This window comes from Lampetra planeri, chromosome 30 (assembly GCF_965212315.1).
Source record: "Lampetra planeri chromosome 30, kcLamPlan1.2.h2, whole genome shotgun sequence".
Classification (NCBI taxonomy): domain Eukaryota; kingdom Metazoa; phylum Chordata; class Hyperoartia; order Petromyzontiformes; family Petromyzontidae; genus Lampetra; species Lampetra planeri.
Window position 1 is genome coordinate 542,937 of NC_136136.1, and position 16,168 is coordinate 559,104.

Genomic DNA, 16,168 nt, shown 5'->3' on the forward strand with positions numbered 1-16,168 from the left:
CGAGTTCGATTCCCGCATTATCTGAACCGGTCCTGGGCCCCCCTCCTAGGTCGACTCAGCCTCGAATGAGTACCTGGTGCGGTGTGTAAACGTCGCCACTGGGGAGACAAAGTCGACCGCGCGTGGTGCTGGCCACCCACCCACCCCCCTCGTGCGCCGTGCCGGCCTTCACAGGCACTCGTGAGCAGCACTTGCCCCAACAGTCTGGTAAAGATTTCCAGAGAGGGTAACAGCTATTCTTATGGTCTGTTAAAGACGGGAGATCTTTGTCTTCTTTGTTATGTTGAACTTCTTTCGCACCGTACGTAACCAACTGAGTCGGGCAAGCGCTTTGAGGGCATCTTGTGAGGCCACTTCCCATCGGTCCGGGCCGAGCCTCCTCGAGGCGGGGGTGGGTGGGGGGTGGGGGTGTGGGGGGTGGGGGGGTGACCCAACTCATCGGCACGCGCCAACCCTCACCAACTGCTCGTGTCGGGTGGTGGTGGGTTAACGGCACATTTCTATGTACGCGATCTAACCCAAATTACCTGCATTATGGAGGTCACACAGTGTTCCCCAGGACTCCCATTAGCATAAAACGGTGACCCAGGTAAACAAATTATTTTGCAGCCTTTGAAATCCATCCTGTGGTAAAAGCCCTGTCATTTGTTGTTATCACGTGATAACTGTCACCCGCGGTCACGCTTGGCGAATCATGTGCGCACGTCGCGTGAGACCGCACATGTTGAGACAGACTGCATCATCGCGCGCTGCATTCACGAATCTTGGTCACCCCTCACGGCTTTGACTGCGCGCCCTGAAGGCTGGGCGGAATTTCACCTCCATGCACACTCTGTATCTATGTTGAACTATGTATGTATGTTGAACCATGTATGTATGTTGAACCATGTATGCATGTTGAACTATGTATGTATGTTGAACTATGTATGTATGTTGAACTTCTTTCGCACCGTAGGTAGCCAACCGTGCGAATGGGAGGTGCGTGCAAGGACAACAAACTAAACTACGGTGGCGGTATAATACACTGCAACTCCGATTGGCACGGTTGGCTACGGATGGTGGCAAAGAAGTGCAACATGAATATATGCAGTGTGGATAGAGGCCTTCAAACCAACACGTTATTCTCCCCAGAGCTGCAATTTGGCAGCTGCAGTGAATATGCTGCATTCTTTTAAAACATACGTTTCGTGATATCCCTCCCCAAGTTTATCCCAATTTGCGTGATTTGGCGTGCCACCATTTGTGTTCGAGAACGGCCCGAGGAGGAACCACAGACAAGCCTGAAGGCAGCCACGCGGTCAACAATCGCCCAAGCTCTGCGGCCCTCTACATATCAAGTATTTTTGGCCAATTAACAAGTGTTTACATGTGGGAGGAAACCGGATCACGCGGAGGAAACTCACTCGTGCGAGGGAGAAACACTTGATCCCATACTGATGGAACAGGTGGAGTGTCGCATGTTCGCGGTGCTGCCGTCTCCTGGCGGGCAGGGCTACGGGACCTCCTCTACGACGCCCACAGGATGCGGGAGTTTCACGACATTCGTGCGGTGACCCACCAACCCTCGCCGCTGCCGCCACGGCGCGGCGAGACGAGGATTCAAGCCCCGGGGTTGTGAGCGGTGCCGGGTCAGCGCTCTGACCTCTTGAGCCTCCCGGACCTCCTTGGCCCTCCTCTCGATGAGTTTTCTTTTGTTGTTGTGAAACTAGCCCCCCAATACAATCACAAGTCAATGAATACAGTCACATTCGTTGAACATCGCAACGTATAAATAAAGCACGTTTTAGTCTCGAGTCTATGGCTTTCCTGGTTTGGACTCTGCTTGGATAACATTGGTTTGGGTAGCCCATAGGCTGAGACTAGTGAGTGTTGAGATACAGAACAGAGGTCAATTTAGTTATGAACCACCCATCTTGCTCCACATATTTGTCCATTTCCAATATCACCCCATAATTGTCTAACATCGCAGATGGTGGCCAGAACCCCCTTTCTAACCCAGGATCTCAGCCACCACAATGAGACCACTCGCACGCGAGCGACAGACGCGATGTGACAATCGCGATATAAGTGTATCAATTGAAATAACGGCAGTGACACGAGGAGGTCGGCCTTACTCACTCGGGAGCATCAATTTGGCTCTCCTCAATTCCTTGGCCTCAACTAAGTCTTGAGCCTGATTTGCATGAGAGTCCTACCAATGGGATACTTGGCAAACGTCGAAATAAATTGCGGCACAGGATAGCAGTCCACCATCACGTGGCAAACAACCCAGTTTATTCTAGATTTGAAGCTGTCGCGACTGCAAGGATTCATACTCTTAGTTTTTTCTGCTAAAGTCACGTACTGTCCTTGATTAGCTGCCTCGGAGACGCAGCGAGTGAGGAGTCGCCTATGATTGATCCACCAGCCCCCACCTCCAGAGTGCTGGATTACAAAGCCACTTAATGGTAATTACGTTGGAAACTATTTTGTTTCAGTGGAATTTTATCTGCTTTAAATTGCTTGCACACACTAAGCCATTACCAGGTAATTGCGAATTAAGGGCGAAACAAAGTAAAAAAAAACACAACTGTTTTACATAGAGTGGTTAGAAAAAAAAGTGTTGGGTTCCCTGATATGTCTAAATAAAATAATGTTACGTTAAGTTTCTGTTTACCTTCACCGGCGAGAACTCAAGAGAGGTGTATGTTTGCTTGTTATTTCACCAGGTGAGGCCCACTGAGCTATGCGGTTCTTTTCAGAAACGACCTGGCCACAAATTATAGTTAAACGAAGTGGATTGTCATGTGAACATGTTTCGTAACCAAATACTCTAAACGCGTGTTTCTAAATGTGGAGGGACAACCCGGAGGACGCGGAGAAAAGTCCACGGGGAGAGAGACGAAAACTCCAAATATACAGCAGGCGTCAGGGTCATGATCGGACCCTCGACCTCCTGCCTACCAACCGAGGGAGACATCATCTCCTAGCCAGCCTAGCACCCTTGCAGTTTGCATGTCAAGAGTTCGCATGCTTGCACGTTGCCCGCACCTTTATCTTTGATGACGTGGCTGCTGGACCTGTAAACATAAACATGGTTACAACATGCCTTCACACATCCCATCAGCCACGAGGCCTTCTGGGATCCACTTATTTGAGCAGCATTAGTTCAACACAAGCCTGCACCGGTTATGACATTCATTGAGTCAGGCTTGCGTGGACCAATTCTGGTGAACTGCCAGAGACGTTTAAAGGCAAGGATTCTCTCTGTGGTCCTTCCCCTGCAGCTCCGATGAGCACGGTTGGCTACGTACGGTGCAAGAGAAGTTGAACATATATAGCTACAACATACATACAACATACATCTCAACTGTGTCAGCGAGCCCTGGGTCGCCAACAGTGACGAAACACAGCGAGGAAAATAAAACAACATCATAGCCGTGTGGGGGATAAACAAACCGGCAAGAATTCACGCGAATATATTTCAATAAAACTGCCTTGAACATAACTTGACTCGCTCAAATTGCCTTTGACACATTCACAGTGCGATGACGTCAGCGACAACATGGCGCAGAGTGAAGGCGATTGTCTTGTTGTTGTTGTTGTATCGCTATCGGCTTTAGCATTACACCCCCCTGGGGCAAAGCACCCGGTTAACTTTGTGACTCGCTTATTACTCGCAGGGGTTTGGCAGTCGGGCTTGCTTGAATCCAGTGCTGGTAAACTGCAACTCGACGTGGCGTCAAACGCGAGTCCATGTCGTGTCCAGAGCGGCCTTGCTTGCACTGAAGCAATGCCGCTGTAACGATTCACTCCCAGAAGGCCGTTGCAGCTGATAGGTTGTGTAAAAGATATATTTCAGTTTAACACGTCGGCTTTCGCGACTAGTATTATTCATAATAAAGGCTTTTGGGTTATATCGTGTAAGTATAAATGTGTGCGCAACCCTCCACCACCCGACACGGCCAATCAGTAAAAAATGTGTCACGTTAACAAAACGCCAATTAGTCACTTCTTCAGCCCACCGGTGTGTTGAGTGAATCCACAACATTTAGAATTTGAGTTGTACGACGTTTCGCTGGTAATTACATCCAGCATCTTCGGGCGATTTGCCAGAATAGTGAAGGCATCCACCTACTTTCGGTCTTAAATAAAGCAGGACGACGTCAACTTTGTTGAACCCCATAGCTACAGACTTAGTGCAGCCTGGAAGCGTATTATTAAGTAATACACAATACATAATACATTTCCTTATAGAGGAATCACATACTAATTAACTGATTACTAATCTATTATATAATAACAATACCACCCACATCCGCCTCTGATCTCGAAACCTGATGATACTATAACACAACAATCGGCTGATAATGTAGGCAATCTAACTAAAACTAAGAAAATTAAGACATTCTCCAGACTTCATAACAAACGATTACCAAATAATAACGAACAATTTAAAAACAAAACTTTAATGAACTTATCTAACACTGATTTAACCAGCGACATGCGTTCCGCACTTCGAAAGGCCTCAACTTTGCCGTTGCCCCACGCACAATTCCAGTAGATGAGATAATTGCCGAGGTAGAATCAGCGGTAAGACATCTTCCACATAACGAGGCAGAGATGACTAGACACGAGGTTGCCAAAATAATTGAGAATAGCAAAGTACCAAAAGTAAATATTAGCTTTGGCGAAGCAAAAGCCTTAATATTAAATAAATATATTCAAAACCTGGCAGCTGATAAAGGCCGCACTACTGTAGTGATGTCACGAACAGATAATGATAATTAAATTAAAGATTTATTGGAGGAAGATCCCTATATTACAATTAAACGAGATACAACCAATACTTTAGAACGCAAGACTTCTGCAATCATTGCAAATCCATTGATCCCCAAGACTGAGCAATACCAAATTAAGCCACGGGCCTCAACACCACCGAGACTGTATGGGCTACCAAAGATTCATGAAATCGGTATCCCATTACGACCCATCGTAAGTGCAATAGGCTCTGCCACATATAAGTGAGCAAAATATGTAACTAAACAAATACAGTCCTACATCGGTAGGACATCTTCATTTATAAGAAATTCAGAACATCTTGTGAATGTGATTAAGGATATTAAACTTACCCTAATGATATTCTGGTGAGTTTTGATGTGATTTCTTTATTCACTCACGTTCCAGTTAACAAGTTACTTAAATTATTTGATGCACTGGTAAAAAAGACAGGTTTACCAGAAGATATTCCAAAACTAGCTGACCATTGTCTAAATAACACTTCTTATGGAGAGGTAACTTCTTTAAACAAAAGGAAGGAGCAGCAATGGGCTCTCCTGTGCCTCCTGCTATAGCAAATCTGTACATGGGAAACTTTGAAACACAAGCACTTGCCTCAAGTATATTTAAACCATATTTTTGGTTTAGATATGTCGATTACACTTTGGTTGTTTGGCCACATGGTAAAATATTCACTTGATGAATGTTTAAATCATCTCAATGCACAAAACCCGGCCATCCAGTTCACCATGAAAATGGAGGTGAACAACACACTCCCTTCCTAGACATTTTGTTTGGACGCGGCCTAAACGGTAAAATAACAGACAGCGTCTACCGAAAGGGAACGCACACCGATGCCTATCTGAATGCAGCACCGCATCATCACCCAGCACAGAAATCCTATCTCATCAAGACGCTCATACATCGGGCAAAAACCGTGTCAGATGGTGAAAGTCTAAGGAGAGAGATTAAACATGTTAAAGAAGCATTACGACTGAATGGTTGCAATAATGCTCAAATTAACAGAGCATTGAATGTCAAACCAAGAACGAACAACAATACTTCTGAAGTGATCAGATTATCAAAACAATTAAAATACCATACATCTCGGGAGTTACTGACAAATTAGCCCATGTTTACAAAAGCAAAACATCAAGGTAAGATTTGGTACGGTACACAAAATTCAAAAACTAGTGTCTTGTACTACAGATGAATTACTTAGGTTATCAGCAGAAGGTGGATATTGGATCAATTGCTGTATTGCACAGACGGGACGTAACATTAGCGAAAGACTAAACGAACAACAAAGGAACATTAAATTCTCCCAAACACAGTTGTCAGCAGTGGCAGAGCATGCTTGTCAACAAGGACTTCAATTGATTTTGCTAACGTTGAAGTGTTATGCAGAACTAATTATTACTGGCCAAGACTAATTAGAGAATCAATCGAAATTTAGAAAAATATAAATAATTTCAACCGCTGTGTTTAGCTACAGACTCAGCGCTGCCTGGAAGCGTATTATTGCGCGAGTCACATGCGAAGTTGCTGATTGCTGATCTATTACATCGCCCTCCCTCCGCCTCTGATCTCGAAACGTGATGGGGTTCAACAACGATGACGTCATCCTGCTGCACTTTTTAAGACCGGACGCAGGTGGATGTGATTACCAGCGAAACGTCGTACAACTCAAATTCTAAATGTTGTGAATTCACTTTTCAAACACACCGGTGGGCTGAAGAAGTCACCAATTGACGTTTTGTTAACGTGACACATGTTTTACTGATTGGCCGTGTCGGGTGGTGGACGATTGCGCACACATTTATACTTGCGCGATCTAAACCCAAATCCTTTATTATGACTATATATATATGTTTTAATGTAGATAAACAGATATATGAAGGAAACATTGTCTGCTTATCATCGTTACGTGTGTATGTGTTGTTTTGGCCGCGTCGTGGTTAATGAGATCACTCGGAGGAAGCCACCTACGGGATGAGTCCGTGCTGCGAAGCAACTCGAGGGGTGCGGGAGACACGCGCGCGCGCTCCGTGGTGCCGATTGATGATGCCAGATTCCGTGCGCTTCGAGACGCGGGAGGAACATCGGAGGGCAGATAATCACTCACTCTGCCCACATCACACCACCCACACCATCGTCACTCACTCTGCCCACATCACACCACCCACACCACACCATCGTCACTCACTCTGCCCACATCACACCATCGTCACTCACTCTGCCCACATCACACCACCCACACCACACCATCGTCACTCACTCTGCCCACATCACACCACCCACACCATCGTCACTCCCTGACCACATCACACCACTCACAGCACACGCAGCATAACGCACCACCGCATCATCATATTGCCGCTTACGGCACACCATGACAAATCCGCAATCACCACTCATCACACCACATCACCACTCATTGGTAACCACTCGCCACACATCACTCACAGAACCACAACCATCATTGCACCACCACATCACCATATCACCAATCTGACCATTCACCAAATAACTGATCACTCGCCGCGCTGCATCAGCCGTTCACCACAACACATCACCACTTACCTTGCGACATCACCAATCATCACATCGCTTAAGAACACACTCCCACACCACATCACCGCATCCCCATGTCACCACAAGAAACAGACAAAGGTCCCCGTGTAGCCCTAACAGACTGCTGGGGCGAGTGCTGTTAGCAAGCACCGATGAAGGCCGGAATGGCACACGCCCGGCTGCTTTTGCCTCCCCAGTGGCGATGTTGACACACCGCACCAACTACTAATTTGAGGCCGAGTCGACCTAGAGGAGGCCCAGGACCGATTCAGAGAATCGTCACCGATGTTGGCCGTGAGCGGGATCGAACTCAGGTCGCGGGTTCGTAGCGCAGCGCGCCAACGGTTGCACGACCGCACCCCACTCATCATGCCAGACCACCACTCACGCAGCACAACATCGCTAGATGGGATGATGGGTGGGATGATGCAAGAGATGGTGAGTGGGATGAAGGATGGTATGATGGATGGGATGATGGATGGTATGATGGGTGGGATGATGGGTGTGATGATAGATGAGATGATACAAGGGATGGTGAGTGGGATGAAGGATGGTATGATGGATAGGATGATGGATGGTATGATGAATTGTATGATGGATGGTATGATGGGTGGGATGATGGGGATGATGGACGAGACGATAGACTGGCTGATGGATGATGGGTGGTATGATGGGTGGGATGATGGATGGTATGATGAATTGTATGATGGATGGTATGATGGGTGGGATGATGGGGATGATGGACGAGACGATAGACTGGCTGATGGAGGGGATGATGGATGGGATGATGGATGGTATGATGGGTGGGATGATGGGGGGATGATGGACGAGACGATAGACGGGCTGATGAATGGTATGATGGATGGGATGATTGGTGGGATGATAGGTGGGATGATGGGTGAGATGATGGGTGGGATGATGGGTGGTATGATGGGCGGGATGATGGGTGGGGTGATGGACGGGTTGATGGACGAGACGATAGACTGGGTGATGGATGGGATGATGGGTGGGATGATGGGTGGGGTGATGGGCGGGATGATGGACGGGGATGGGACGCGTCCGAGAGAGGACGTCCACCAAGGGGAGCGAGCGGGCAGGTGCCAGGTGGAGGATGGTGAGAGATGGCGACAGATTGGGTAGGCGTTCATCCAGCAGTGGATTGACCACGGCGTGGCGATGATGACACGTGTTGTTGCGGTGTAAAACAGGTTGCGCAAGTGGCATCACATCATCGCGTCTCGTCGCCTAAAGCAGAGGCACACGCGAACAACAACAATCAGTTGATGCACAGCTTATCCCAGAGCGTAACGGTACAGAAAATGAGCGGACTGCAGACAGCTTTATTGCAGCTGCAGCTGCAGCAGAGATATATGTGGAACACTGTATGACGTAGTCATTACATTTGTCACCTAAACCACAGACATTCGGACAATTAACTTAAGCCTGAGCTAATGGACATCGGAACGATGTTTATATTATAGTCATGAGATATAAAATAAATCACATTAAGGCCCTCCCCACAGCGTGTCGGTCATGGGGGGGGTTGTTTGACCATACTTCACCACGATTCTCAGTTGGTGAAAGAGGGGGGGAGGCACAGAAAGGGTTCGAATGGAACTCGCCACCGATGTTGGCCACCGATGTTGGCCACCGATGTTGGCCACCGATGTTGGCCACCGATGTTGGCCACCGATGTTGGCCACCGATGTTGGCCACCGATGTTGGCCACCGATGTTGGCCACCGATGTTGGCCACCGATGTTGGCCACCGATGTTGGCCGTGGCCACGATGAGAACTTTGTGTCGCTAGCGACTGCTAATTGGCGTGACTCCCACGTGACCCCACGCGGTCTTCTGGCCGTGCATCGTCTCACCAGCGCGGGTTCAGCCTCCGTCTCACCCGCGCGGCTGTCGACCCCGCGGCTCCAGAGCCGCCACAGGCGGCGCCTCTTCACGGAGCGCCTCGCGCTGCGTTGTTTAGCGAGGACCCGCGCCGTCTCGCGCTCACCATCGCGCCTCTTGGATGTTGAGGTTTTTTTTTACCGAATTCGAACAAAAAAGCCTCTGCTTGTTATTTTGTTTGCTGACCCCTGGTGTAGAGCAGCAGCAGCAGCTTGGGATATGACATCGAGGTGGTTGAGCCAAACGATTGCGTCCAGTGTAGCGGAATGTATCATGGCTGTGATGATGCCTCTTCCTCCTCCTCCATCATCGTCGTCGTCCTATTCGTGAACCGGGCATGGAGTCGTCGTTCTACTTTCCACGGGTCTCGTCTGCGTGGTGACCGCAGTGGCCGCACGCTGACAGCAGAAAGTTCTTAATTTTCCATTTGTGCATTTGTGCAGCATCATCAACATCACCCTCAAGCACGCGCCTCGGCTGACACGGCTTGTGCTGATGCGGTTTCGGGTCGCCCATTGATTCCATTACTCAGCGGGTTCCCTCCATAAAAAAACAACCCCCTCCCAGGGACAAACATTAAACAGTCGTGAAATACACAACTGAGTTTATAGCGGAGACAACCGGTCACACGACCTATCTGAGAGATGCCATCCACCCATGTCTGTGCCGTCACGAAACCCACGGGTTGTCCATCGTTTGCCTCCTGCTGCTGCCGCTGGCTGTGTGGGACATCCACTCGGCTAAGGACAGACAGCAGGCCGGAGCTGGAGCCGACTGAAGTGCGCTCAGCCGTGAAAATCGTTGCTTTTAAGACCAGGCTCACAACATTTGTCTTTTGTTTCATTTTCTCAGCCCCATCCGCGCTTCCGTCTCAGATTTCTTTTCCGAATTTGGCGCGTTACAAATCTTGGATTGATTGAGGACACAAATCAATCATTAGCGGCGTTGCAGAGAATATAAGTGACAATACAGAGAAGCAGGCGATTCAAATGATTGACCGCTGCTGGGTCAATGCTGCTGAACTGACGCACTCTCACAAGGCCATGGAGCCCCTGGGTTTGCGTAAAAACGAAATCACTTTGTTGATGTGCAGAGACAGACTGTGGAGGAGACGCATTGCCTCGTCGTTCCTTGTTCGTTACTTTTATATTCTCAACATCAACGCCAATGCTGACGATGTTATGTTGTGCAATTCGGGAGTGACTGTTCAATGCTGATTATGTTGTGTTCAGCAAGGCAAACTCCACGCAGACGAGGGGACAATAGTACAAACATAAGGACGTAAAAGTCAGCATCCCACTTGCTGTACTGCCATGTGCCGGGCACTTCCACAGGCCACGAGGTGTCCCAGTTGCACGACGCTCTCTGCTCCCAGTGGACGAGCACTGCCCTCGCGTGGCCACCAATGGGACTGCTGCAACCGCCTGCACGCGCCAGGATGGCGTGGCAGTGGTGTTCATCCTGGGCGACAACTTCATCATCACTGGAGTCGTTGTGGAGAAGCAACACAATCACACAATTCGCCTCCTTAACATATCTATCCACCCACTTGTATTCTCCACAACGGTGTCAATGCGTATTCTGTGTTATGCATATTACAGAGTTTTGCCTCGAACGAGTCGGACCCATGTCTATGTGTTTATGTTGAACTTCTTTCGCACCGTACCTAGCCAACCGTGCCCATGGGGAGTGCGGGGGAAGGACCACAGAGAGGGTCCTTGCCGTTAAACGTCTCTGGAAGTTCGCCAGCCTCGGCCCGCGCAAGCTTGACTCAATGAATGTCTAAACCGGCTCAGGGTTCTACTTGTGTTGAACCAATGCTGCTGAAATCATTAACTCCCAGTAGGTCTTGTCGCTGATGGAATGTGTAGAAACTCCGTTAAAATAGATATATTTACATGGTAAAAGGTGCAGTAGCCATGCAATAAAAGATAAAGGTGCAGCCCTGAAATTGCCTGATCAATCCAATCCTGGCACAAGGGCCTGGACAAGAGGGCCTATCGCGGAGGTCCATTCCCATGGCCGATGAACTCAATATCGAGCTGCTTAGAAAAGGTTCAGACAAGACGAGTAACATCATTGTATTATGGATAGCAGGTACAACAATATAATTTATACGAATAATTAGAGAAAGGCAGGTTCAGAATCATAATCAAAATCGGAATCTTTATCACAATCTGTATTTAGACTGGAGGAATCCGATGAGCTATGAAGCTCTTCTTCACAAATGTCCAGTATGGGGGAATCAGCGACACTTCGTGGGAATGCAATGAGATTGAGTGTCCATGTGCTGTTGACTGGGGGACATTATAGGTACCACAGGAATCCGGGAAAGACCGCAAAATAAGTGACATAAGCAATGTAAACAATTGGATGCGACTGGAGGAGTGTCTAATGCGAAATTCGTGAGTAACATCAAAAGGCCAGAGCTCATAGGAAGGAAAGCCGTGACTGGCGACGTCTCTGAGAAAGGTCCCGGCAGGTTGAGAAAGCATCTCGCCGTGTCCCTGTGAGAGGTCTGGCCTCGGCCAGCGAGTCAACAATGAGGAGGCTGAGAGTGTAGAGAGCGGAGACTCGAAGTTCCATTCCAGGTAAAAAACGTTCAAGCAGCTAAAGCGGACCGTAGATTTGGCAATTGTCTCCAACTTAACACTCATCTGCTCAAATACTAAAAAGTGACAATGAAATCAGTTTTGCAAACAAATTATTTGAAATACGTACCGACTTCATCTCGACATGACCGCATAATGCAATCGGAATACATTCCAGTAAAGTCGAACTCAAATCCCACCCCTCATTAATCAACAATGGGGTGGCACTCATCTCCATTGGCAACCCTGAGCTAGCAGTGGAAATTCCACATTCCCATGACAGGAGCCAATAAATACGACGCAATGAAAATGTATAAGATGCATTGATTGGTGGGTGATGCACACGTAGGAATCAATAGCACTGTGCCTCACGTGGTTTGTCACTATAATGTCCCTGTAACAGACACACGTGCAATATTCACGATTTGACTGTATTGGGGCATGACTGCGCGCGTGACTCCTTACCACCATCCAGCTGTTGCTCAAGCGATGGAGTCATCACACACCACGCAGTCACACCACGTCGAGTCTGTAAATGTTCATCAGGGCTGCAGATGGAGGCGGATCTCGGAGCATCCCAAGGGGGACTGGCGGTCAGTGACATTTCACGCTTTTTAAATCGCGTCCTACATTAACAATAATCATTACCACGCAAAAAATGTCAGCGTGTCTCCTATGCGGATATCAATACCAATGTTCCTGGTCTCTAGGGGAGGACAATCCCCTACATTGCCCACTCCACCTCCTCGCCCCCCCTACTCTGGATCAGCCACTGGCCGCAGAAACCTCAATCCCAGAGACACGTGTAGTGAGTGACACGTGTAGTGAGTGACACGTGTAACAGGGCACGGGTGGCAGGGGTGGCACGGGTGGCAGGGGTGGCACGGGTGGCTCAGCACGTGTGGCACGGCACGTGTGGCAGGGCACGGGTGGCAGGGCACGGGTGGCACGTGTGGCAGGGCACGCTGCTGGCATCTTGAGCGCGAGTGTCACGCGCACACACGCGACGCTCTCGCTGGGTGGGGCGCAGATTTCCGCGCAAACATCCGAGGCCACCGACGGGGGCCGTGGCTTCTGCGGACAGCGGCTCGGCTCCGTCAAGCTCCTTGCCGCCCGCGGCCGCCTCGTCCGCGAGATGAAGGGGCACGCTCGCTCATCCAGCAACGTCGCGGCTGTCGCTGCCGGCTGCGCGCTCGTGCTGTGGAGCTCCGTGGCCCGGCTTGGCGGAGCGCACAGGGACGGGGGTTTGACGCGGGTGAGACAGCACGTCCAGCACGGAGGGGTGGCTGCGCGAGCCGCCTGCTGCAACCACTCCCAGACAACGACTGGCAACGCAGCTCCAGTTGGGGCCATCAGTCGGTTTGATGAACTCACATTCTTGTATTCATTCTTGCGCGTGTGGTCGACTCATAGTGGTCGACTCATAGTGGTCGACTCATAGTGGCCCCTTTACAAACGGCGACGATTGTCGATGCAGACCACGGCCGGGTTGGTGCGGCTGGTGGTGTCATCAAGCCCCGCTCATCACCTCCCGTCCAGCGGCACACGTGAAAGAGACTCTACCCTCCCCCCTCTAAACTGTGTTCGTGGTATCTAATATAGTCCATGAATTGAATGGTCAATGAGTAGAGCGAGCGATGTATCTTGGCCAGCCCTGAAACGAACCGCGAATTGGTGATCGAGTTCGCAGCTTGAAGCTTTGCGAGCGTTGGGAAGGGGCGACTCGTGAAGACGAGGGGTGTCCTGGGGAGGAAGTCGGAGAGCGCTGCGATTCCTGCACTTGTCGCGATGGGCGAAGCCGAACTAAACGATCCTGCAGGCACGATGATTATCTTCCAATCAATTATTTTGAAAACAAAATAAAAATGAAACCTTTCTCCAGGCGCGGTTGCCCTCCGCGCTTCTCGGCCACAGGACGGGGCTCCATCTGTCGCGACGGGTGGCACGATCGTCGTGATCAACACCGGATTGAGCTGCTCGCTTGCTGATGGGGATGAGTCCGTGGACATCTGATTGTGTCGTTTCATGAATTGTGTTTGGTTCTAACCACCGGGATCATTCCAAGAAGACGTCGCTCGATTTAGGAAATGCCTTCGTGAAGCTCGGTCCTGACTTTGGTTACCGTGCAGAGTCGCCTTTTCATTCCCGACAAATACACACAGACACGCGCACACACAAATACACACAGACACACACACACACAAATACACACACACACAAATACACACAGACACACACACACAAATACACACACACAAATATACACAGACAAGCACACACACACAAATACACACAGACACACACACACACAAATACACACACACACAAATACACACAGACACACACACACAAATACACACACGCACACACAAATACACACACACACAAATACACACACACAAATATACACAGACAAGCACACACACACAAATACACACAGACACACACAGACACAAATACACACACAGACACAAATACACACACACAAATACACACAGACACACACACACAAATACACACAGAAACACACACACACAAATACACAGACACACAAATACACACACAAATACACACAGACACACAAATACACACACACAAATACACACAGACACGCAGACACACACAATTACACACAGACACGCGCGCACACACACACAGAGATCTCCAGTCAAGCCTTATATATACACACTCGGGGCATGTGCTGGTAGCCAGTGGCTATTTAGGCGAGTATCGTCGCACGCGGACATAACCACACCATCATCATACGCAAAGCCCTCCCTGCCCGGGCCCCGTGCCTTGGGGGGCCCCACGCTTTGACGTCGCGGTGTCAGACGACGACTGCCGGTTTAGTTTGAAGGCGTTGGAGGGCCCATGGCTGCTATGGACGACCATGATCATACATCACCTTTGTTTGACTAGCGTCCCACCACTGACTGCATTATGGACTACAAGTATTCATTTCAGGTTGAGTTAACCTCGGGGAGCCCAGAGCACAGAATCAGATTCCACTTGCCACCAAACAATATTGTCCAATGGCTGGGTAATTCAACATCTGCGGCTGGTGTGTTGTGAGTACATTTTGCGAAGATCCACTGCACCAATGCTTCCCACAACTATGTATGAATATTCAATTTACAAAATATATATATATCTTCAGTTTCGCCTCGTAGGCTGTTAGATGTTTAAGGGGGCAAAGAAGAAGTGTGCTACTTGGGTGAGATTGGTGGACTTGCTCAAATGACCCACACGCGACACAATGCTGGTGAGTGGCGGGGACGCGTCGAGTTTGTCGAGCGCTTGTCGAGTCCGGGGCGGCATCGCGGCCGGTCGCCGTCTCCCCGATGTCTTCCGCTCACCAATCGAAGAGTGGCGTTCGTCCCATTCCTCTCGAATTGAAAAAGTCAAGCTCGGAATCGTGACCTTCGGAATCGGTCGTCGGTGCTGAAAATGGTTACCGGTTAACCCATAATCGTTTAACAAACATTTTTTTTTTAACAAAAAGTAGTTGTAGGTTTTGATGCTCTCCGTGTCTGTGCAGATCATCGCCGGACTTTGGTCTTTGGTGGACGTGACTGGCGCATCAGACGCCGGTCTGATGTTGACCACAACGCGCACCCATCGTGTTTTATAAGTTCTGGGTTAAACTAAGGCGACATGCGCAGACTGTTCACAGTTTCATGGAGAAGTGGTGGGGGAATGTTGGGGAGTGAAGCAGAACGACATTGACGCCTACACACTGCGTTACAGATGAGATTTTTAAATAGAAAAATCAGCATGGGTAGTTGTGGGGATGGTCTGGGGGAGGGAGCTCCAGACAACGATCCTGGGAAAACCAGGACTGGAGTGCACCTTAAAGGGAGCAGCTGCAGAGAGGGGCGCGGTTAGGTGGACATGAGCTAGACCTTCAAGGATCTTGAAGGCATTGAGGGTTTTATAATTATTGAACAACATTAATATACCCAGGAAAGCCTCACTGAGTCTCGAGACTCTTTTTCAGGAGGGTCCTGCCAAGTTTCGATTGCCATGTTCTTCCCAAATTGAGTGATTTGCGAGCAATTTGAGTTACTTTGGCAAATCTGGATTGCCGTGACGCACACACACATTGCCTATGCGTTTGTTGTTTTACTTCACATGACGTCACAATATCTTTAACGTCCGCTGTGAAGGAGTGCAAACCGCAGTATTTACCGGGGCGGCCAGGGGGAGCGAACTACGAACCTCGACAACGCGCGTTGGCATCTGCCAACTCAGAGGTCTTTATTCATGCTGGAGGAACCCGATGTCCAGGAGGGGCGGGTCAGAACCTTACAACAACAAACGTTACAAAAACACGACAGCAGTGCA